This window comes from Cynocephalus volans, chromosome 4, assembly GCF_027409185.1.
Source record: "Cynocephalus volans isolate mCynVol1 chromosome 4, mCynVol1.pri, whole genome shotgun sequence".
NCBI classification, from domain to species: Eukaryota; Metazoa; Chordata; class Mammalia; order Dermoptera; family Cynocephalidae; genus Cynocephalus; species Cynocephalus volans.
In genome coordinates, this window is record NC_084463.1 from 165,906,369 (window position 1) to 165,930,688 (window position 24,320).

Here is a 24,320-nt window from a genome sequence, read left to right on the forward strand (position 1 = left end):
GGAGATTTGATTTTGAGACATGGGCACACGGAGGGAACTCTGTCTGAGGGCAGAGGCAGAGGTCGGGGCGATGCATCAACAAGCCCAGGAACACCATGGACTGTCGGCCACACAACAGCCACCAGGAGCTGGGGGTGGGGGGGAAGGACAGACCCTCCCTCACAGCCTCCAAAGGACCCCACCCTGCTGACCGCTTGATTTCAGACTTCTGACCCTAGAATTGAGAGACAATAAATTCCTGCTGTCTTAGGTCCCCAGGGTGTGGTAGTTTGCTGTATGGAGCGCCAAGTCCACTGTTTTCTCATGTGCTCAGCATACCCTCTAAGGTCATGTGCATCTTCAGTCACCAGGTTCCCAAGTCAAGGAGGAAGCTGTCCTCGTGGGGAGTCAGTCGCTTATGGGGAAGCCTCAAGGTCTCATTTATTTTGGAACTGAACTAGACAAGGTGACCCTGTATGTGACTGGCTTACATCAGGGTGGACATGTTTGCCTGTTGTCCTCCTGGGCAGTGATGCGGTGGCATCACACCACGATATGGGGGACGGGCCTCAATCCTGCTCCACAGCCCTCTCCTCCTCTGCGACCCCTGTGGTCCTCCCTTCTGCTGCAGGTCCTCGGTCCCGCCCAACACGGGCCTTCAGGACCCAGCTTGGACCTGAGCAGTCAACACCGGGAAGGCCTACAACCAGCAAGTGGCTCCTTGAGATCGCCCTGAGTGGGCAGACTGGACCTCCTGGCCCAGGACAGGAGGTTGCCTCCTGCCAAAATGTGCCTGTTCAAGTTGCCCCCAGTCTCCTTCTTCAGGCAGCAGGGAGGAAACCCTCCCCCCAGGCCCTGGGCCTCGGCCTCACACAAGCTGTCCCCAGCCCGCCGCGTGCTGTAGGTGCCATATTGCTCCTCAGCCCAGGCCAGGACCCAGGAGCCTTGGCCACCCCACCCGCTCCCCCAACCCTGCCACCCCCTCACCCGCCCTGCCCGCTCCTCCAGCACCACTGTGGGGCGCAGGAAGACACCCCATGGCTGTGGCAAACATGGCCCCACCAGCTAAGGGCAACAAGAGAACAGCCATTTCGGCTCCTGAAACCCAGCTTCTGACCCTATTGCTGCTCTTGCCCGGAGAAGAGGCCATCGAAAGGCAATAGCTATGCCCAGCAGAGCCCCAGGCGGCCCAGCAGGAGCAGGAGGAAGTCCCCAGCCAGCGGCTTCCCTCAGCGGAGCTGGCCCTGCTGGGTCTGGGCACTGGCTGGCACTTGGGACCTCTGGGCATTCCTTATTTCACCTGGTCAGGTTTGTTGGGTGTGTCACCAACCTTGCAGAAGTACCCACAGTGGCCAGGCACTGTGAAGGACGCTACAGGACTGACTCCACATGCAGGCCCCAGGCCGAGGCCACTGCACCTGGAAACCACCTCCAAGGACTGGCCCTGCAATCCGGGGACATCCAAGCACAGGCATGTCCTGTATGCCCAATGCTGTTCAACAGCACACATGGCCACCTCAGCCTCCCACTGAGTCCTACGGAGGATTTTGCCCTACAATTAGCACCTTCTTGTCCTTTCAGGTAAGAGTCCAAATACCATCACCAGGAGAGGTGGGAAATTCCACGTTTTTGTTATAAGCAGGTGTTTGCCTGAACCAGGGGTTTTGATGGGTCTCTCTGGAGGATGCGTGTGTGAGCGTGTGCACATGTGTGTGTGAGACAGACAGAGAGAGAGAGAGAGAGAACAGCAGGGCGGGCCATCCAAGCAGCAGCCTGCTCAGGAAGCCCAGCATGGTGGGCACCGCCACCCAGAGCTGGGAAGACAGATCCTGCACTGAGTTCTGCAGGTTTCCCAAGAGAGAACCGACAACAGCTGCTGCTCCACCAGCCCCACACCTGGCTCAGGGACTCAGCCCCTGAGGACACAACACACACAACCTCCTCCCTGGGGAAAGGAGGAGGAACACATTTGGGGACACGGTGCCTCCCTGCTCCTCCCAGTCCCCCACCTCCTGCGCTTCTGTGGAATGTGTGCACCCAGGAAGGCTGGCAGGTGGAGGCCATGGGACGGGCCCTTCCCTGTCACACCTCCTGCAACCTGGGCACTAGCCTGGCTTCCAGTCCTGCCCTCACACTCCCCAGCTGCCCGGACTGGAGCTGGTCATGTCACCTCCATGAACCTCTGTGCCTGAGCCTGCAAGACAAGGAGGAGCTTTGGACTGTGGGGAGGGTGCCGTCCCAACACATGTGTAAAGTAGAGAACAGAGTGCCAGGCACACTTGGGCGGTCACTGCACACTGTCACTGTTTTTATGATTGGCTCTTGTGCTCTGGAGACTCTCGATCCAGGGGCTGTGAATGTCACTCAAGCCACGCCACCTACAGAGGACGTGGCTCGCCCCACTGCCCAGGTGAGGAAACTGACTCGATTGAAGGGTCTCCCAGCAGCCGGTCGCCAGGCTCTTCTCTGGGTTGCTTCACTGCTGCCCAGAGTGACAGGAGAGGTGCCCCACTAGGAGTCAGGGACCCATCCTGAGTCCAGCTGCACACTTTAGTCCTTAGGCCTCAGTTTCCTCATCTGGGAAATGGGGAGGAGTAGGACTAAATGAGATAACAGGTCTGAGAGCACCTACTTGTGCACGCACCTGCCTCGGGGTCTCTCTCCCTAGTAGACCACGCCCCTGCGGTGGCAGAGTCTGGAGGAAGACATCCCTAGGGGTGCCTTCTCTGATATGGGCCCAGACATGTTCCAACGGGTCCCAGCCACCCCAGCCCTTCCCATGGAGGCAGCCAGGTGTAGTGGGAGGGGGAGGGGCTTCTGGGGGATCCCCTTTGAGCCTGTGGGTCTTTGTCATTAACTGGACAACAGAGCTTAACACAGCACAGTTCTGAAGCCAGACTGCTGGCAGCCAGTCCTTATGCACTGTGACAGCCTGGAGACTTCCTCACCCGCTGTACCTCAGTTTCCCCATCTGTAAAATGGAGCCGATCATGACAGAACCTGCCTTGTAGGGTTGCTGGGCAGATTAAGTAAGTCACTGTGTCTAAAGGCCTCAGGAAAGTGTCTGAAGTGAGAGGGGCCACGGCTATGAACCCCTTGGCGTCAGGAGTGGGTGAGATGCAGAGAGACTGGCACAGGTTGGGGGCCCAGCAACAGAAGGCCTTGGGGGCCGCCCGTAATCCCCACAGACCAACCACCCAGAACTAAGGAGTGTCCCAACAGCTGAAAGTGTATTTATGTCAAGAGCAGGATTTCTCAGCCTCGGCACTACGGGCATTTGGGCAGGATCGTTGTTTGAGGCAGGGGCTGTCCTGTTCATGGCGGGGTGTCAGCAGCATTCCTGGTCTCTACCCACTAGACGCCAGCAGCACCCCCAATAATGACAACCTACGCTGTCTCCAGACATTGCCCAATGTCACCGTGAGACGGGAGGCAAAATTGCCGCCATCTGAGAACCGCTGTTGTAGAGACTTGGATTGAAACAGTCCTGACCTCAAACTGGGCTCCACTTGCTTGGGATCAGATCCTCCATTTCCACATCTGCAAAGATGTTTTCAAAAATCCTGCTTATCACAGACACATCTGTCTGGGGAGCTGCACACCGTGGCTGGCGCTGCTGCCTTCCCTCCCACGGGAACGCCTGGCCGTCTCGGTGTTCGCCATGGCACATGCGTGAGAAGTCTGTCGGCTCCCTGGGCACTCACGGTGGCTCAGGATGTGGAAACTGCCCTTGTAGTAGCCATTTACAGATGAGGAAACTGAGGCACAGAGAGTTACACAGACTTGCCCACGGCCCAACGGTTCCTAGGCGTGAGGCCCCCCAGGCTGCCCCAAAGCTGGTGCTGCTGGCACCCTGCACTGCCCATCTCCGAGCTTTTCCACACTCTCGTGTCCTCATCAGCCACCACACGCACACCGCACACCTGCCCATGCGACAGGCGAGGAAGCGAGGCCAAAGGTTCACGTTGCCGCGGGACGGAGCCACTTTCCAGCAGCAGCAGGATTCAGACCCACGTCTAGTTGGGGGCATCTGCTTCATGGAGCCGCCTCTCCAAAACCAGGCAAGAAGCTGGAAGGGGGCCTTCTGGAAGAGTCTAGCACCAGCCGTGCAGTGGGATGGACACCTGACACCTGTCACTGTGCCTGGCAGGTGGCATGCTCCCCATTTCTCAAGTGACTGTGTGGTTGTCATCAGACTTACCACAGAGAGGGGCAAGCCTTGTGTGGACTCCGCACCCCACCTCCACCCCACTGTCAGCCCCTGGGCAGTTCCCACGCTCAGCCAGGTGCCCCTTTGACCTCTGCCCTCAGCAGTGTCATTTCATGAAATCCGGGCCCCAAATAGCCGGCATCAAGTGACTGACAAATTTCCCTACTTTGGCCCCTGAGACTTCCGCCTCAGGGGACAGGGCCTTGTTTTCGTCCTCAATTCCCTGCAGATCGGCCCCAGCAACCAGCAATTACCAGGCTCCTGGTGCCGCACCCCAGCTTTGTGTGGAGGTTTTGAAGAACAGCCCCGATCGATCCTGTGCTGTGCAGACCCTCTCCTGAAGAGGCGGAGGCTGCCTGCAGCGGCCACGCAGAGCGCGTTCCACCATGGCCCTGAGCATCTTGTCTGAGCAGTTCTGCATCCGAAGGCCTCGCAAGGTGACTATGGGATGGAGCAAGGCTAGCCCTGGGGGTGAGCTCGGAGCAGTTCCAGGCAGCCCACCCGGCTCCTTAACCTGTGGCCCCCTCTGACCAAGTCCCCTGGTCTAACAGAGTGCGCATGGCTGGGGCTGAGAGGGGAGGGCATTTGGCTGGTGGAGGGGTGGATCACCTGTGCGTCACTCCCCACAGGTGCTCCCTGCCATTCCAAGGGTTGTGGGAGCCTCGCTGGGCAGCCCAGTGTCCCAGGCGTGCCCTCCACAGCCCTACCAGGTGGTCATGCAGCAGCCCCCAGGTCAGCAGGCCTCAGGCTGCCCTGAGCACCCCTGCAAGCCAAGAGTGACAACACGGAAACGTGCATGTCGGCAGCAGCTCCAGACCGTGGGGGAAGGCAGGGGGCTCTCTGCCCGCGGTCAGTCCTGTCCCTTTTAAGGTCCCCTCTGGAAAAGGCTCCACACCTTCCCCGGGGATGCCTGAGGAAGTGGGTGCAGCTCCCAGCTTGTCTGGCCACTTGGGGACAGATGTTCGAGGAAGGACCCAACAGGGCCCTAGAGCACCTCAGGCAGGGGGGCCACAGCTGGGGACTCCCTGGGTCCAGCTGGGAGCTCACACCCACCTCAGGGCCTACAGGCCAGGAGCCAGGGGAGGAATCTCAGCTCCTATCTGGGTTTGTAGAGGAATTAGAATAAGTGTGCTTTACGTGCAAGAGGACTTGGGGGTGTCTAAAAAGTTTTCTGGGGGACAGAAAGGGATGATAGAAAACACAAGACAAACTCCACAGGAGGGCAGGTTCTCAACAAAAGGGTCCTGACAGGAGCTGTCAGAACCCTGGAGTGTGACACATGCAGAACCGGGACAATGGGCTTGGATCTGCGGGGTTCCTCTTGGCTCTGGTGGTTTCCGTGACTGGGGGGGCGGGGGTGTAACATTTTCTTGGCTCAGGAAGGGACGGGGGCACCTCACACTCCGGCCGGGGGACTGGGCGCGCGTGCATCTGTGACCTCGGCACTGTCCCGCGCGAGGCCGACCCCGCTCGCCGCCACCCCGCTGCCCGGCCTCCTGGCCATTGTCTGTGGACTGTCCCCGACCTCTGGCGGTCCAGGTGCGCGTGAGCCCCACAGTGCGCCGTGGGGACGGGCACGCGAAGGCACCCGCTCCGGCGCGGAGAATCCACCCAGGTTTTGCAGCCGCCGCGCCCTGCGCCCTCCCCCGGCCCGCCCGCCGCTCCCTCGCTCCGCCTCCCGCGGTGGGATCAGTCCTCTGGCATTTCCTGCAGCCGGCGCCGCCGCCAGCTGAGCCCCCGCGCGCCCGGCCAGCCGGCCCGGAGCACCGAGCTCGCGGCACGGTAGGGGGAGGGGAGGGGAGAGGAGCGGGGGGGAGGGGAGCGGGGGGAGGGGCCCAGGGACGGACGGGGAGGGGTCGCCGCCGAGTTGGGCCGGAGCGTCCTGCGGGCCGCTGGGCGCAGGCAGCGGGGGTCGGGGGAGCTCCGTCCTCGGACCCGGCCCCGGGCACTGGGCGCATCCCTGCGGACGCCGACAGTGGCCAGCGCTGGGAGAGCCGGGCAGGGGTGCCCAGGGACAGGCCGGGCTGGCCGGGCGGCGCAGTCCCGGGAGGGCTGGGGCGCGGGTGGGGCCCGCGTGTGGGGAGCGGCGCGCCCAGCCCACTCGCTAGGGCTTAAAGGAGCCGGGATCGGAAGGAAGGGTGGCTGGGTCTGACTGGCAACGACCCTGGTCTGTGCCGCCAGCTCAGCCCCCTGGGGGGTCTAGAAGGGATGGGTGACAGGGTGCCGCGTCTGGATGCAGAGTCTGGGATCGGGTGTCTGGCATCCCAGCTCTGTATGGCTCCAAGCGCTGCTCTGTCTGGGTCCACAGAGTGAGGGGCTACCTGGATGGTGGGCTGCAGGGAGACCCTTGCCCTCTGCCTCCGTCCCTAGGCCACTGATCCCCTAAAGATACAGAGCCTCGGGAATTGTTAGGGGGACTTGAATCTCCCCGAGGGTCTTGTGCACTTAAGGATTCCCCGGGGGCTTGGGGAGGGTGGGACATGGTGAGGGGAGGCTGGGGTCCGCAGCCCCACCAAGCCGGTGCTTCTCAGTTATTGCCCAACCACCCCCAACTCAGACAGCTGGGCTGTCTTCTGTCACACTTCCAGCTGGAGTGAGGGTTTTGAGTGGCTCCTAGGGGTATGGACAAATCCCTCCAGGGCAAGGTGGGCTTCTCTGCCCCTCACCCAGCCTTGGGCTGAACTGGCCTGGCCTTGCTGGGGCGGCTGGTTGGGCTTCTGCTCTTTTGTCATCTCGTAGTTTTCATAACTTGCTGCCCCCTTGTCTACCTAAGATATGTGTGTCTGTCCTTCTGCCCGAGCCCCTTCAAGGAGCCTTTTACAGATGGACTTCTGTGATCGTCTCTGCCGTGTATAGCCCCCAAGCCAGGGGCAAGTGTAGGTGCATCAGGGCCTGAGAAGTGGGTACAGGCTTTGGGATCAGACGTTTATGCTCTCGGGTCTGTCTACACCAGGGTGGACCCAGGTCCCAGACTGAAGAGAAACCCTGCGCCTCCAAGAATAACAGGCTGAGTGGTCAACTGTCCTTGCCATGTTTTTACCTCACTTCTTTGTTTATGCAGGGCCTTGCTGTTCCTTGAACTTGACAGGGTTTGAGAAGAGATGGCTTTGCAAGCGTCAGGCAGGTCAGGGGCAACCTGGGGCCAGGTGGAGTGTGTCCGGCTGTTCCTTTATAGGCTTCAGGCTCCAGGTCTGCAGATCCTATTGTCTGGCTGCACGTGTGTGTGCATGGTGGTGGGCCCTTTAATGCAGTGCCTGGGTGTCACTCTGCGTGTTTGTCTGGCCTGTCTCTCCAGGCTGTGTTTAGAAAAGGTGACAAAGCAGCCAGGCTGGTTGAGGATCCTCTGGCCTGCAGTCCTTGGCCATGTCTCAGAGAGGCTGCTGTGCCAACGTGGAAGCCCCGGAGGCTCCTTCCTGGGCCCAGAGGTCCAGCTGGCCCAAACTGGGCCATGAATTGGCCAAGCTCTTCAAATGCTTGCTTTCGGCTCTTTACAGAATGCCCATGCAACACGCCCACCTCAGGACTGTATTCACTATGCCGAGAACGTCCAGGATCAGTTTCTCTCCTGAAATCCAGGCTTCCTGGAAGCTTGCAGAGCTCCAATAGCATCGGACGTGCTACGCTTGGGGAAGGGAGAAAAGTTCCGTGACAGGCCTATAGCCGTGAAGATTCCTGTGTGTTTCTGGCAGCTGTGTTTTGGGGAGTTATCTCTCTGCTGATTTTGTGGTTAAGCCCGAAGACATGCACATGCGTGCACGCGCGTGCGCGCGCACACACACACACACACAACGTGCAGGTGGGGAACCTACCAAGGTGATAGAAATGTGCCTTACCCATGTTCCCATTTGGGTTCAAGGGACAGGTGACTCTGAGTGTGTGTCTGCAGCTGAGAAACAGTTCTCCTGGTGAGGCCTGGCAAGCTTGAAGCTCTGACCCCTGGACTTTAGAGGGGCCAAAGCACAGGGCTGCTTGCAGGGTTGGCAGAGGAGTCCAGCTGAGCACCGTCGTGTGCTGGGGATGAATGTGGGGTGGTGCAGAAGGACAAGGCCACTCGCCTCCCGCCAGCCATCAGCACACTGCCCTGGGATGTCTTCATGCTGCTCATGATCGTCTGGAGGGGAGAGGGTATTGCTCTCAGCACCAGATTTACAACCTGGGGATGCGGCTCCTGGGCCGTTCAGCATCCCTGAGGGTTTGCAGGTGGTGGCTGGGCCTTGGCCATGGCTGGGGAACCTTTCCCGCAGGCTGGGAGATGTATGTGCAGATGGTAAAGCTCCTTGGGGAGAAGGGGGTGCAGGTGGTAGCTACAAGTACAAAGGACTTAGACTTTGGATCATGTTGTTTTCTTATCATCAGTTGTTCCAAGCCAGCTCCCCTGGGAGCATGTGCCCATGGGTGTAAAGTTGCCCTGTGCTGGCATCTAAGTTAAAGGGGTGGGCACCGGCTGTATCCTCAGGACCAGAGCTTGGGATGGGGGGTGGGGAGGGCAGTGCAGACAGATCAGTGACTTCTGTGTGGAGTTCTTTGTCCAGCTTCGAGCTGGGGAATCAGCCTTCCGAGATAAGGAATGTTGTAGGACCAAGTTGTGCGGCAGCCTGGAGCGTCTTCGGGGATCCCAGAAACTCAGGGAATCCCTGCACCCTGTGGGATGCAGGAAGGAGAGCTGGATGGTGATCATTAACACGGGCCTCAGAACCAGCCAGCCAGGATCCTGCGGTGGCCTGGGGCCATCAGGGCCTTACCAACTTCATCCAGCTTATCAAGCCAGTGAGAGATGGTTCCTAACAGCTTAGAGAGATGTAGAATGCCCAAAGGGTCTTTGTTGCAAATCTCAGAGTCATGCAGGGTGAGAGCAGATGGCCTCCAAAGCTGATCTCCCATCCAGCTCTTCCCTCCAGGCTGGGCCTCCCCACGTCTCCCAGCCCCACCAGCTCAGCCCTCTAACAAGCTGTCCCTTTTCTGCCCCACTTAGTCCTACTCCAGCCAGGAGCCAACAGGATCTTTATAACTGTAAACCCCATCCTGCAACTTGCCCGCTTGGAGCCCTTCAATTCGCCCTGAGTCTCAGAGTGAGTCCAGGCTCTCTCCACGCCCACACAGCCCTGACCGCCCTGGTCCTGCTGCCTCTCTCACAGGGACCCTGCCCAGGCCCTGCTTCTCTCACCCCAGGGCCTTTGCACTTGCTGTGCCCTCTGCTGGCAGGCCCGCCACTCCCCCAGTTCTGCACGTGGTAGGCTCCAGCTAATTCAGGTCTCAACTCAGGTGTCCCTTCTCCAAGAGACCCTCTGCCCCTGACTAAAGTGCTGGTTCTGAAGTAGCTCACGCAGCTGTCTTGTTTTCTAAGCAGCATTTATCCAATTCTGAAGTTGTCTTGATCTTGTAATGGTTTAATTCAATGACTTAATGTGGAGAAAGTAACTGGGCTGGAGTCAGCCCATGGCAGGTGTGCTTGTCATCTGTTCACTGTGGCCTGAATGTCTGCTCTGGGCTCCATTCCCAGGCCTGGCACACAGTAGGTGCTGCATGCTCATGTGAGGCACGAGTGGAAAGTGGATTGAGACCCCCAGTGTTCTGTCCTGGCATGCCCAGCATCAGCAGGTGGGACAACCGACCAGCCCATTTCCTCCATGCCCTAGGATGGGCAGGACATAGCACGTGACCCTTCCCAGTGTCGGGTCGTTTTTGGATTAGGAATGAAGCACGCAGGTAATCTTACCTCCAAGGGATGCATAACATTTCATCTGGTGAATGCAGGTGATCTAAGCTGGCTCTGGCCACCCCCCTGATCCCAGCTGAGATGAGGCTGGGCTGAAGGGAGACAGGAGGCTGGATAACTGAACAGTGCTCCATCTAATAATATAGACTTTTATAAAGCTTGAATGAGAACACAGTGAGGGGATTGGGCCCTGCAGGCCGCTGGCCAGGCTCCCCCTTATGTCCAGCCGGGGGTCGCTGTCCCTTCCCTTCGTCCAAGGCCAGGAGAGTGTGGAAACCCTGAGTAGGCCACACTGTGCTGTCGTGTGTCAGAGCAGGAGTATAGTCCAGCCCTGAGACAGGCAGACCCCTGGTGAGCTGCAGGGGGAGGATCCAGGCCAGAGCAGCTCTTCAGCCTGGAGGGGCGAGGGCCGGGATGGCGCAGAGGGTGCTCTGTCGCCTGTGTCTTTGTCCCTTCCCTTGCTGACTCTGCAACGAGCTCCTTCTCAGCCACTCCACGCGGGGACGGGCTATCCTCGCCCAGGGAAGGGAGACTGCAGCAGGCCCCCTGCAAGGTGGCTGCGGGATTGATGTGCCTGCCTATTGGGCTGAATACAGTGCGCGGGGTGGGGAGGCGGGTTTAAAGGGCCAAGGCCCTGTGATCAGTCGGGTAGGGAGGCGCATTGGGGGTCTGAGCATCTGTGGCTCCAAGTCCTGTTTACTTGGCACCCATGGGATTTTTAATACCCAACTGCTGGGGTGAATACTTAAAGAGGCACTCGGCTACAAGTCCCACTCACTGGGCTGTGTCTGCAGCAACGGAGATTGCCCGCCTGTTGGGTTGAATACGGCAGGAGTCAGGTAGCTTAAAGGGTCCCGCTCACCGGCTGGGCTGCTACTGCAGGGTCGCTCCTGGAGCGTCCTGTGCCTCCCAGCTGCACAGGCTCCGGCAGTAGCCAAGCCACTTCCCCAGGCGGCCAGAGGGAGAGAGCCTGGAGGGCTAACCAGCAGGGGTGCCGGAGCAGAGGGCAAGAAGGCCAGATTCCCTCTTTGTAGGATGAACCTCTCCACCAAGCCCTCCAGCTGCAGCAGGAAGTCCACCAGATCCAGGGAGATTGCGGGGTGAGGGGGACCAGGGTGGGGCATGTGACCCTGTTCCTGGAGGGGCACCTGATCTCTGCCAGCCTCACTTCTGCTGGCTGAGCCAGGGCTCTGGGCTTGGCAGGCCATTCCTCAGGCCAGCCCCCATCCTGACTGCTGGAGCCACAGAGATGCCCCACCCAGGCCTCTTGGTGCCCTGGTGCAGACCCAGGTGATCGATGGTGTCAGGGATCACAGTGGATTTGAAGGCATGGCGGAGGAAGATGCTGCAGGAATTCTGCACCCCAAGGTCTGGGGCCAGCAAAGTTTCTGTGCCTCCAAACCTCTGTTTTCCTGTCTGTAAAATCAGGCTCATAGCTGGCCCCCGAGATGTGGTTTCATTACCAAACATTGGGTAAGCATCACGGCAATGTGGGTGACTCCGGCTTAACCCTCCAGGCCCCCCTGAGGGCCCCAGCCAAGGCTTTCCACACTCCAGCCACCATCTCCCCTGGCTCAGACAGTCCTGGGCCACCCCCACCTGCTGGTGCCCTGGCCCTCCTTGGGTGCAGGACCTCAGGTGGACCCTGCCTCTGCTGGCAGACCCTCCCTCCACCTCTCCAGCCCCCCTCCTCTGCTCCTGGGCTTGGCATTTATCCCAGGCTGCCTGAGCTGTCTCCTCTGTGAGCGGACCCCCAACCTGTGAAGGGCCAGCGAGTCCGTGGGAAGCAATTAGCTTGTAGCTGGGCTCCTCCTTGTACCTGGGCCCAAGACTGTGTGTCCTCACCTGTAGAGCAGGGACCATAGCACTGTGCCCCAAGTGGAGCAGACCCCATGAGAGGCCTAGCCGAGGGCTTGGGAGAGCTGGGGTGCCTCGTCTCTGCTCCCCACCTCCTTCCCTCCCCACTTACCCTATTTGCAGACGTTTGTTGGCTAGGAACCAGACCTTGTTAGCCCAAGGCCAGGGTGTCGGAGGTGGGAGCACTGGGACTTAGCATCAAAGCTCAAAGATGAGCTACAGGGGTAGTGAAAGCCCGCGGGAGACCTGAGAGCTCTGCCCCTGGCCCCCCACCAGCCTTTAGAGTGTGCCCTGTCTCCTGGGTGAAAACTGACCTGCATGAGGACCGTAGCCGAGTCTGGTCCGTATGTTTCATGCTCCGTGGTTTCGGGCACCTGCGAACTCTCTTCTGTGCCCTCCTTCCTCCTTTCCCTCCGGCTGCCCAGCTGGACACAGGTTGATGGTCAAGGGTGGTCAGCCAAAGGCTCACATTTGAGAGGGGAGGAAATGGAGCCCCAAGGATGGCAGGGTCATTGTGCTGCCCCTCACTGGGCCTCAGTTTCCCCATCTTTAAGGCTCCCCACTCCCTGACATACCCCCAACCCAACCAGAAGGTTCCAGGGCTCCTGCATGTGGACGATGCCCAGGCAGGAACTCAGAAGGAAACTTGGATGTCCAGAGCCCCTGTTCATTACCTGAGGCTTGGGGTGTTCTCTAGAGGGCTGCCATGCCCCTGTCCCAGCTCCTTAAGCTGATTTATATCTTAAGATTCAAGTTTTATGCACAAAATATTTCCACTGATTTTTAAGAGTTTGAAAGTCACGAGACTGATTGGAAATCTCTCCTCTTTCCTCCATCCGTCTCTAGCACAATCTTAGTGTCACTAAAGTGCACTGCATCTGGCTTCTGCACATGTGGCATTCTGGGGGCAGGTCCTGGGGCAGCCGACGAGTACCCCATTTTCCCACATACCCCCCCCCCCACCGCTTTCCTGTGGGCCCCGGGCCTGGCAAGGAGCAGCATGGTTGCGCACAACGAGCCCTTTGTGCTTTGCAGGGGCGCGGCTGCAGCGTGGCATCCCTGGGTCTCCCGGGGGCAGAGGCAGGAGCAGCCAGCTTTGAAGGGAGCCCTTGCCCGCTCCAGCACCCACGCTGGGTTTCCACTTTGGGCCTGACTCCCGCAGGAGAGCTTGGGCCACCTCTTGCTCCAAGACCTAGATTCTGCCTCTGAAGGGCGCAGCTGACCCTGAAGGGCAGGCTGAGGCTGAGGGAAGAGGCGGGGCACTTGGCTGCACGAGGCTGGGGGAGTTGGGTGTGAAGAAGATGACCTAGAAATGTAAGATTCAGCCCCAGAGTGGAGACCTGAGTGTGAGGCCACTCGGAGACAGGCCTGGCTACTGGTCCCACCCAAGCGGCCACTGTGAGTCATCCCTCATGGCCTTGTGGCCAAGGTCTCAAGGAGGCCTCCGGTGAGCAGGGGACAGAGGTGCTTCCTGTTGATGACTGGCCCCCAAGGGATGGTCTTGGTGTGCACGGGCTGGTGTGCTGCTAAGACCACGTGGCTGCTGTGGTCCAGGCCGTTGGGGTCCTGGCTGCTGGGGTGCACCCTCACTGCCCGATGCAGACCCTCTTTCCTCTGCAGAACTTCCCTGGTGGTGGGTGCCCACTGCCAGCCAGTGTCCGTCGTCCCAGGAGAGCCTTCCGGTTGCTGCAGCCTGGCAGGTTGGGCCAGATTTTTCTTCCTCTGGTCTCCATGGTCAGAGGCGAGTAAGTTACTCAGCTGGCTGGGGCGGGGGTGGGGGAACCACCCTCTTCTCTGCTTCCTGGGGTTGCCAGGTGCTCATTCTGATGTGACATGACATGGGCAGCAGGGGCTGGTGGCTGCATGGCTGCTCAGCCCTCACTGAGTGGATGCCTCAGACACGGTGCCAACCTGGCTGAGCCTTCTGGCCACCTGCACCTCTGTCTTAGCAGAGGCCCTTCCCCGGCCTGGAAAGCCCTTTCTCTCAGTCTGGGGCTCTGACTCAGTATCCCCACTGGGGCCTGGCACCTAGCAGGCATGCAGGCAATACCAAATGTCTAGAGAACCCAGCGCCAGGCCCCCCTGGGGCCGCCACCTTCTCCAGGGAGCCCCTTCTCTTCAGGTGTGTGTCCAGTCTCAACCTTATCTGCCCCTTCCCCTCCTTTCATGGGTCGGGGTCTCCCTGCTGCTGGCCGCGGCTCCCTCAGATCCAGGCTCTCGGCAAAGCCCACTCCTCCTTCCCCGTTGCTGGGGAGCGTCTCCTGTTTTCTTCTCTCCTGGGCAGGGAGCAGCTGCTTCTGTGTGTTTGGATTGAGAGTCTTGTTTCGCACAGAGGCACGTGGCTCGCTGGATTGTTCATTTGTTAAACTGGATGCCCTGATCTGTACACACTGTGCTGATGAAGGTGCAGTTCACTTTCCCACCTGCGTGAGTTGGGGGCTTCCAGCTGAGGGGCTCTGTGGAGTGACCGTATGACCTCATGGACACCAAGGGGCGTGGTGGTTAGAATGTCATCTCTGCGGTCAGCACACCAGGTGGGAATCCCCACCCTGTGGGCCCAGGGTGAGTCCCTTAAGCTCGGGGCCTCGGTTTCCTCATCTGTGAAATGAGCCATGGCTGGGTGGGCCTCCTAGTGGTGCTGCGAGGACATGACAGGAGCATGAGCCTGGCCTACGGTGGGGACCTGGGCTGAGTCTACATTAGCTCTTAGTGCAGAGAGGGGCCATCTCCTCTCACTGATGAAACTTTGATTGATAATTAATTATTGTGAAAGAGTTAAACACAGAAACCGTACGAACTAACAGAACTAATCCCAGCTTTATCAAGTGTGAGAAATGCCCCCACCTGTCCAGTGCCAAAAGATAGACACAGAGACACGAGGTACAGTGAAGCGAGACTTTAATAACAGCCTTGCAAGTCCGCGTGTCTGTGAATGGGACAGGCACGCGGAAAAGGGCTGTAGCAAGCAAATTATTCCCTAGTACGCAAGTCCCTCGCCCCACTTCCCCATTGGCTGAGTACTACAGGGTGCACAATCTTCCTGAATGCCTAAAATTTATTACCCCTTTGCAAGGAATTCTTTTATCTGGGGGCTCAGGACAAGCCCACAGAAAAAGGCCTGCTTAAGCCCTGTGAAAGGAGAAACACCAGGGAACGAAGAAAACAGTGGGGCTAGTGACTGATTGCCATCTCGAGGAGAGCTCTGCCTGTTCAGAGACCCTCCAGGAATGGGCTGAACCAGCCAGACAACTTTCGGGCTGGGCCTGAATCAGTTAAAACACCCTCAGATAAGTCATTTCTGAAAATGAATCACTTAGATTATTTTCTTACATCAAAGTCCTAGCATTTGGCTATATTTGAGTTAGGTTATTTTGGGCGCTAAAAGTCTCTGCGCGGTGGACGCCCTGAGCCGCTGCGTCTCCCCTTCCTGCAGGGAGCAGCTCACCTGGATGCCCGGTCACCGTTTCCAGGCGTGATTTTGTGCTTCTGCTGTGTGTGATGAATCCGTAAACAGACGCAGGCTCCTTCAGCTTGTATCACCAACGTTACATGACTAGCAATGTTCCATCCGCATACTTCCTTATTTCTGGTCACTTTAGTTACACAGAAGTTGCAAAAACAGTCCACAGCCTTCTGCGACTTCTTTGTGTGGTTTCGAGTGACTCCTCCTCATGTACGCTCCTTGCCTAGTGAGCATAAACCGCGCTTTACTTGGATCCTGTGGGAGGACGTTCGCATGGCTTCCAGTCCCTGGGGCCAGCTCCGTGTTCAGGTCTCTTTGGGCCCCTCGAGGTACTGGCCTGTGAATGGGGTCCTAGATTGGAGGGGTGCATGTCAGCAGCCCCACTGGAGGTGGCCGGACCCCTGCCTTCGTCAGTCTTTGGATGCTCCTGGCCTCAGGGGCCCATCCCACCATGGCTGTCTGTCTGTCATCTAGAAAGATCACAGGCAGGATGTCTTGTCCCATCAGAGGGAGGAATCCTTGCTGCTCTCCCTCTGTCCTTGGCACAGAGCTGCAGGAAGAGCCCCTGAGGGGCACACAACACACAGATGCTTGTGGGGATCCCCCAGGGGTCTCTCAGTGACCCACACATTTTGCTCATTAAAAACAAACAAAAAATGGGCTTGATCCTGAGGCCATGAGAGGCCAGGAGGGCGGCCGTGGCTTACGTGCTGCAGACTCCGCTCAGAGCCTGTCATGGCACAGCCGCCCGTGCAGGAAACAGACTCAGGAGGTGGGGGCGGCAGGAGTTATGGCCGCGTCCCAGGACGACAGTATTCCCAGCAGCTGGGTCAGGCAGGAGCAGAGCTGTTGGCATGATGGCTGCTGCCCCAGGCATGGTGCAGAGCACCATGATGCAGCTGGGGTGCCCAGCTCCCCTGGGTGCTCGGGACCCACGCAGCTCCCCCAGCTGGGAAGTGGCAGAAGCAGGATTTGAGCCTGAGTCTGCAGGATGTGCTTCTGGGAGAGGAGCCTCGCAGCTTCTCCAGGGGTGGCCAGGGAGCAGTCCCCTTCTTGAAAAGATGCTTGGTGCTAACCCCCTCAGAGAGGTCCTGCGCGCAGGTGCATGAGTCGCCTGGGGCTGCGTAATGGAGCACCACAGACAGAGACTTAGACAACGGACATTCATTGTCTCACAGTCCTGGAGGCTGGAAGTCTGAGATCCAGGTGTTGCAGGGCTGGCTCCTGCTGAACCAGGGCTGGTTCTCTCCTTGGTGTGCAGACCGCCTCTTCTCCCTGTGTCTTCGCATGGTCGTCCCTCTGCGTGTGTCTGTGTCCTCATCTCCTATAAGGACACAGTACTTTTGGATTAGAACCCGCCCTACCGACCCCATTTTAACTTAATTACTTCTGTAAAGACCCCATCTTCAAATGCAGTCACATGCTGAGGTACTGGGGGCTGGGACTTCAAGATATGAATTTGGGGGGACACAATTCAGCCCCTCGCAGTGGGTAGTGGCACAGCCAAACAACCTCAGCCCCAGCGCAGCATGCAGACGCATCACTGGATCCCAGCTGGGGTCTGTCTTTACTTCCCGTGAGGACCACACATTTGCAGGGAGTAAGATTTTGATGTGATCAGAGCCTTTTGCACCCACAGATGTGTGAAAATGTTCTCAGCTTTCACCCTTTCGAATCTTGACTGGTTTGTGTCCACCTGAGAACCCTGGCTCAGCCAGGACCCAGGACGAGCTTTCAGAGACCCACACCTGGGCCATGAACTTGGTGAAGGAGGCGTCAACAGAACCACATGGGGCCTCCCCGGCCACACCCAGCTGCTCTCAGCTCACACCTGCAGGGCAGCAGGCTGTTTCCTCCGCAGGCTGCCCTCTCTCAGTGCCAACCTCCCAGGACAGGATCCGCAGGCTGGAGAGTGGAGCCCCTCGGCTCCTCCCCGCCAGGCGCCATCTGCAGACCCTGACAGCGTGCCCGCTGTGTGGTGCCTTGGGCCAGGCGGTGTGGGGCACGTGGAGACTCCACCCCACCCCGCCCGCAGCAGATGTGAGCCGTACAGAGAGCCCTACAGGAGCAGGAAAGAGTAGTCCCAAGAGCTCCTCCCTGGGACTTCATCTGGGCTTCACTTTGTGGAGCCTCTACTATGGGGGCCACTGCCGAGAACTCCAAATGCAGAGAACAGAGAGAAAAAAGGAAGCCTCCTCCCAAGAAGCCCTGGTGGACATCTGTCTGTCACTCTCAGCCTGGCCTGGTGCATCCCTCGGGGGTTTTCCCGACGTGGAGCTGTGCTCCCTGCAGCCCGCGCTTGACATCGATTTTTAAATTACAGTTGGATGAGTGACCACAGGCAAATACTGTCCTCCAGCCCTGTTCATTATTTTTAACTGTGTCTGCCCTTCAGTTTATTTTTCAATCTCGAATGTGCGAGGAATACGCTGTTTGTCTCCAATAGGCGCCTGCTGTCCCAGCTGCAGCCATTTGTCATCCTGAGCCTCAGCCCACACAACGGTGTCAGCGCCACTGGCTGTGGCTGCCCAGGCCCCAGCTGTCCTGCCAGAGCAGAAGAAACCCGTGGACATGTGGCCCACTGGAGCCACTGCTGCAGCCTGCCGGGGGCTTTCCCAGATGAGGGCAGTTACCCCGCTAAGGATCAGACCTTTAAGAGCATTTTCCAGGGGCCTGGCCAGTTAGCTCAGACAGTTGGAGCACGACCTTGTAACACCAGGGTCAAGGGTTCTGATTCCCGCACCAACCAGCCACCAAAAAAAATCACATTTACCATGTTCAGTGGAAACCCTTCCACAACATGTTACACTCACATCTCTCCTTGCAGTCTTATGCTATAAATGAGAAACAATGCAATGCTTTTCCTGGTGACTTGGGTCATGGTGATTAATTTTGATAATGATTAACATTTATTTTATTGAGGCTTTTTAATGACCTTTCTCCCTTAATCTTTAAAACAACCCTATGAAGTAAGTTCCGTTACTATCCCCATTTTACAGATGGGGACACTGAGGCTCAGAGAGGTGAAGGAATCTGCCCAGAGTCACGCCCCATACGTGACAGGGCCAGGATGGAACCAGCTCGCCACGTGGATTCCCCCATGAGGCTGTGCCCGGGCTCTCTGATGCCCACAGGGACCTTGTGCTCTGCAGGACCGTTTGTCCCTGTACTAAATGGCTCCAGACCCCTTTCTGTAAACTTTCTGTTGGAACGGTTGTCATTATCAGCTCCTTTCTTAAAACCTTCTTTCTCCTTCTAGTCCACTGTTGTCCAGGAAACTGGATCAATTGTTAGAAACGTGTGCCAACCAAGAGCTGGGGGGTACAGGACGAGGGCCTGAGATCTGTCAGCACGTCACGCATGAGACCTCTGACGTAGAGGCTTTATGATGTTTGCTGTGGCTCCTTAGAGGCTTCTGTTCCTTTCTCTGTTCCGGCCTCCGTTCTGCATTCTTGATCAAAATCCAGTAGGGATCATTGTGCTTATTAACCATAGTGAACATGCGTCAATCGTCCACCTGGGCCCAGCCCCTCCTGGTGTTTCACAGGCCTCTGCTCTGTTCAGCTTAAGTGCCCTATTCAGGTGTGGAACCAAGGCTCAGCGATGTTGCACACCTCACCAGAGACAGCCAGCAAGTGGCAGGGCCCAAAGAGCCCTGGAGGGTCATGGTCTGACCGCTTCTGATAAATTGTAAGGAACAGGAAAGGGACAGGCTGGCATCTGCAGAGTCATGAACTGCTCCCCGAGGGACCGCCGGTTGTCTCTCTTGGATTTGCGCCAGAATGGTGTGTTCAGCGGCCGGGTCTGAGAGGGGTGCGGGAACCTGCTTTTCGTGCCATGTGGGGAGTAGGGGTGTGCGAGGCTTCTTGCAGGGGACAGGCAGGGGCAGGCTGGGACTCACACTGATGAGGAGCGGGAAGACGGCTGTGCCGCAGCGAAGCAACCAGGGTAGTTTGACCCCAGGCCTGGCCAGCTGTCCCGCTTGCTGTGCAGGGTGGTGGCTTTCTCACAGTCCCGTAAGTGCCCAGTGGCAGAGGGCTCTCTGCCCAGTGGCCGCGTCCTCAGGGCTGAGGAAGGGGCATCCACACACCTTTGATCAAGCTCCTTCCTGATCCCGGCTTTAAACCCGGTGTATTTGTGTCTTGTGGCCATTGTAACAAATGACCGCACACTGGGGAGACATAAAACAACAAAAGTTTACTCTCTCAGTCCTGAAGGACAGAAGTCCTAGATGAGAGTGTCGTCAGGCGAGGCTCCCTCCGAAGGCTCTAGGGAAGGGTCCTTCCTGCCGCCTCAGCTTCCAGGGGCTTCAGAATTCTGTGGCTGTGGCCACGTCCCTCCAACCTCTGCCTCTGTCTTCACATCGTTTCACCTCTGTGTGTCTGTGTCTCCTGTAGGGACACCTGTCACTGACTCCAGTGTGACCACATCTTAACTTGATTCCATCTGCCAAGACACTCTTTCCAAAGGTCATGTTCACAGGTACTAGAGTTAGGACCTGGACATATCTTTTTGGAGGGACCCAGCTCTGTCTGCTACACCCAGGAGAGGTGGCCACAGTTAAGAGGTGGCAGTAGTTAAGAGCTCGCTGCACCCCACAGGGCGAGGGGCTTAGAGCCAGCTCCACTTGTCCTGCTGAGAGGAGCTGGTAGAGAGACGGGGTAGAGCTCTGGGGACTTGCAAGTGACATTGCAGGCATGGGCGCTGCATGCCCACAGCCACGTTCAGTCTTCCCTGCGGTCCTAGGGTGATGGGGGGGAGGGTTACCTCATTTTACAGATGAGAGTGTGAGGCCTCCAGAGAAGCCAGGAGCCGCCCAGGTATGCTGGGCATGAATTCCGAGTGTGACCCCTGAGGAGACCCCCACCCAGGGGGGGACGTGTCCTGTTTCCCCTGGAGGAACATCTGTCCAGTGAGCTCTCACGGCACCCACCCCCACTGGGCACAGGCCACAGCCTCCTCACACCAGCTTGTCCCCAAGACTGGAGCAGCACCTCCCAGCCCATGGTTCCTTCATCCTGCTAAAGTTCCGGCCTGGCCTGGGCACTGGGCATGCCCACCTTGGGCCGGGGTCGTCACTCCCCGCTTGAGGGGCTGCTGGGAGCCTCCCTGGGCTGCAAGGCTCTCAGCCTGGTCCCAGGCCTTGGGAGAGAAGAGCTGTGGTTGCATCAGATGTGTTTACCTAGAAACCAAAAACATGCGTTAAAAAGAGCCAGCTTAAAAAAGAAAAGGGAAAAAGAGCACTGTCTGCTCCCATAGGGACTTGGGGCTCTGACTGCTCAGTGTCCCACAGCAGAGGCAGCTCTGGGCTCGCCCTTGCAGTCCTGCAGCCTCCCTTGCTGAGGCCCTCGGGAACAGGGCTCCCTGGGGTCACAGGGGCCATGCTCACAAGGGAAACAGCAGCCCATTGGGCTCAGGCACCCTGGGCACCCCTGATTTGCTGCATGTGTGTTCATGTGTCTGTGTGTGTCTCTGCAAATGTGTGCCTGTGTGTTTCTGTGCGCACATGTGTCTGTCTGTGTCTGTGTGTGCATGTGGTCTGGTGTGTCTGGAGGAGTGGTAAGCAGTTGGGGTGGAGAGGGATGCAAGGCCCCATGCTGTTAAGTGTCAGCCCCCGGCACACACAGCACACTTGGCAGTGACTGCAGCTGGCCTTGTGCCCCAGGCTGCCTGTTGTCTGTGGGGTCCGGGGCCACCCATGAACAGGTCAGTGAGAGGCAGGCTGTTCTGACAATCAAAGAGGAAGAAAAGACAGGGCAAGGGCTGCCCTGGCTTGGGGGAGGCGCTGCACGCCAGAACAGGGGCTGCCAGCGGCTTCCCTTGTGGCATGTGAAACGGGTGTCCTGTAGGACCTGTCCCCTAGGACGACTGTGAGAACCAAATGAAATCGCAGAGGACGTGAAATGGGGGCCTGGGCAGGGCTGCCATGAGCACCTGGCAGGAGTGCCCGCTGCTGTCACCACCACCGCCCAGCAAGCCAACCGTCCTCACGGCCTGCAAGGATGGCACCACCTCGTCCACAGGCCCGAGCACAGGGAGGGGTGGTGCTGCAGCCCTGCAGGCCGGGAAGCAGAGGAACAGAGTTCAGGGAAGACGAGGGTGGCAAGGAGGAGGACCGTGAGGGGTGGCCACAGTCACAACTCGCTGTCCGCTGCCCTGCACAGCACACGCTGCAAGGTCACCACCCCAGGCCGCCGACTTGGAGGAGGTGGTTCCCTGGGGGTGACCCTCTTCCTGCTCATTGTCCCAGCTAATGCTGGACCCTAATCAGCTTGCCTTTCTACCTTCTTACCTCATGGTTGCTTGGATTTTCACCTGTTTGAAGCCTCTTACCTAGCTGGCCAGCACCTTCTGTCTTTTAAACGCTGACCCTCACTTGGGGGTGTGGCTAACATGGGGCTAGTTTCCCCTGTTGCCTGAAGGCTGTTAGGAAATTCTGCCTTTAAAACTCCCCCTGTCCTTGATTTTCCCTTCTCCGCTCTGACTTCGTGCCTGCAAGAGAAAGCCTCGGCCCTTTATGTTACAGAAAGTGTCGAATACAAAAGCACAGAAGGTGATCATGGAGCCGTCCCCTCTGCCTGGACAGCCCCTCAATGGAGACCCCGTGCCTGCCCCCTGCTCTCCCATCCCTGCTCTCGGCAGGAGGACACGCGTGTTATGGGGGAGAGGGTGCTTCCCCCATTCCCACAAGGCCCCCGGCCCTTGCTTCCCAGGTCGGGTGCGGGGGCTCCCCAAGTTCACATGACAACCCTCGCATGGGGACCTGCGTGCCAGCATTGGATAGCAGAAAGTCCTGAGGAAGGTTCTGGAAGGTGCCACCCTGTGTGCTCCTCATGAGGTCCAGCCTATCCTCCCAAAAGACGCTCAAGGGAGACAGCAGGTCCGGTGTCCTCCCTGCCTGTTGGAGTCCAGGGTGGGCCTCTGGGGCATGGCCCAGCCTCTGCCTCTGCTGCCTACAGGAGTGACCCTCAGCAAGAGCCAGTGTCCCCCCATGTTGTCCCCCCACCCTCGACTGTTCTTGGCCACTGGGGCCCACCCAGGAGCAGCTCTGGGTGTGAAAGAGAGCTCACTTGTTCCTTCAATCCAGTCTGGTTATTAAGTGCCTGATATATACACATGGTGATCAGACTCCCCATGGGGAGTGTTTGTTAGCACCCACTGGGCCCTACAGGTGCAGGGACAGCTATCTGCCCCACCCAGGGGTCCCTGCCCCATGGAACAGAGGGAGTTTTCCAGGTGCTGGGGTGGGAGGGGATGAAGAACAGGAGGTGAGACTAGGCGGGGAGCCCGGGAGAGCGGCCCCAGCCCAGAGACCGGCCAGTCCTGGACAAGCTGGGGGCTGAGGGCAGCCTGGCGGGATCAGGGATGACAGGCTCCTGTCCACACGGGGGTGGGGATGAGCGTGTGCCGCCAGCGTGCGGTTGTCGGCTCCTGGAGGGGGCCCGGGTAGGCAGCACCCCAGGCCTCTCCTGCTCCTCCAGCACCCTGGGGCCGCATGCTCCTTTCGTCCCGCGGTCCAGCACCTCTCACTTCTCACCCAATTCGGCCGGCAAAGACTCTGATGGGCACGTTTTCCAACAGTAGATGTGACACACCCTCATTGTGGAGACACAGGGGACAGAGGCCTCAGTCGCGTGCTGACTCGCACACAGGTGCATGCTGATGCTGTCACAGGGAGGTCTGTGACTGCGCTGGGTGTGACCCGTGCTTCTTGCTTGCACCTCGCTTGTCCGTGGCGGCATTCAGCAGTGGCCCTTCAGCAGTGGGAGATGCTGCTGGCCCTGGGGAGCCACGGGCCAAAGGCTCGGACTCACGATGCTTCTTGGCCTGTGGGACTGGGTGCAGGGCCGGCCTTGCTGGGGCCAGCGTGCACTGGGCACATACCACGGTGGGGAGAGGGGTGGGGACAAGGGGTGGGGTGAGAAGGTGGCTCTGCTGCCAGTGGCCCACAGGTTGTGGGAGGAGCCAGTAGGTGTTTGCCTCACCCAGTTGGGCATGGGGGGGCCACCAGGTGCCGGCAGAGGGGAGCCCTGTGCATATTCCCGAGGGCAGTTGCTAGTGCCAGCTGCCCCTATCCCAAAGGCCTCCACTTAGCTGGATGCCCTGGAATTTCCCTATAGTGGGTTGAATAGAGTCCCCCCAAAATGTGTCCAAGCCCCAACCGTGGTACCTGTGAGTGTGACCTTACTCAGATAAGGGTCTTTGCAGATGTAACTGAGGTCTTGGTGTGAGATCACCTGCACCATCCTGGATTTTCTGGGTGGGCCCTAAATCCAGTGGCTCATAAGAGAAAGGAACAGGGGCTGGCTGATTGGCTCAGCTGGTTAGAGCATAGTGTTATAACACCGAGGTCAAGGGTTCAGATCCCCACACCGGCCAGCTGCAAAAAAAAAAACAAAAGAGGAAGGAAAGGGTGATTTGAGGCACAGAGACGCACACAGAGCAGAAGGCCACATGACCAGAGATCAGGGTGATGCAGCCACAAGCCAAGTGCTGTGGGTTAAATGTGTCCCCAGAAGTTCATGTATTGGAAACTTGACTCCCACTGTAAAGTGCTGGGAGAGTGGAAAATCCAATCACGCTCTATGGAAGGTGGGGCCTTTGAGAAGTGATTAGATTCCGAGGCCCCTGCCCTTGTGAGTGGACTGATCCGTTCATGAAGTCGTGAGCTGATGGTTTAATGGTTGCCCATAGGCGGTGCTTGTGGCTTTACCAGGACAGCAAGTGAGAGCGGGTTAGCTCTCTTGCTCAGCCCATGCTCCCCAGGTGACCCGCTGTGACACTGCAGAACAGGGCCCTCACCAGATGTGTTCCTTGGACTTTGGATTTCACAGCCTCCGGAACTGTGAGAAATAAATTTCATTTCTTTATGAATTACCCAGTTTAAGGTATTCTGTTATAAGCACAGAAACAGACTAATACACTAAGGGACACCTGGAGCCCCAGGAGCTGGAAGAATCAGGACAGAGCCTCCTCTGGCACCTTCAGAGGGAGCGTGGCCCGGCAGACTGCTTGACTTTGGACTTCTGGCCCCAGAGCTGCGGGAGAATACGCCAGTGTTGTTTTAAGCCGCCCAGACTGTGGTGCTTTGCTGC

At 58.3% G+C, this 24,320-nt stretch overlaps 1 protein-coding gene across 4 annotated transcripts in view; it reads left to right on the top strand.

Annotated features, from left to right (window-relative positions):
• Positions 1 to 5,894: 5,894 nt before the first annotated feature.
• Positions 5,895 to 24,320, top strand: part of OSBPL5 (oxysterol binding protein like 5) — a 65,629-nt gene continuing 47,203 nt past the window's right edge. For all 4 annotated transcript variants that reach the window (XM_063092866.1, XM_063092870.1, XM_063092869.1 and 1 more), the window contains exon 1: positions 5,895 to 5,971. The gene's annotated coding sequence lies outside the window, so the exon portion shown is untranslated. The remainder of the gene's footprint in view (positions 5,972 to 24,320) is intronic.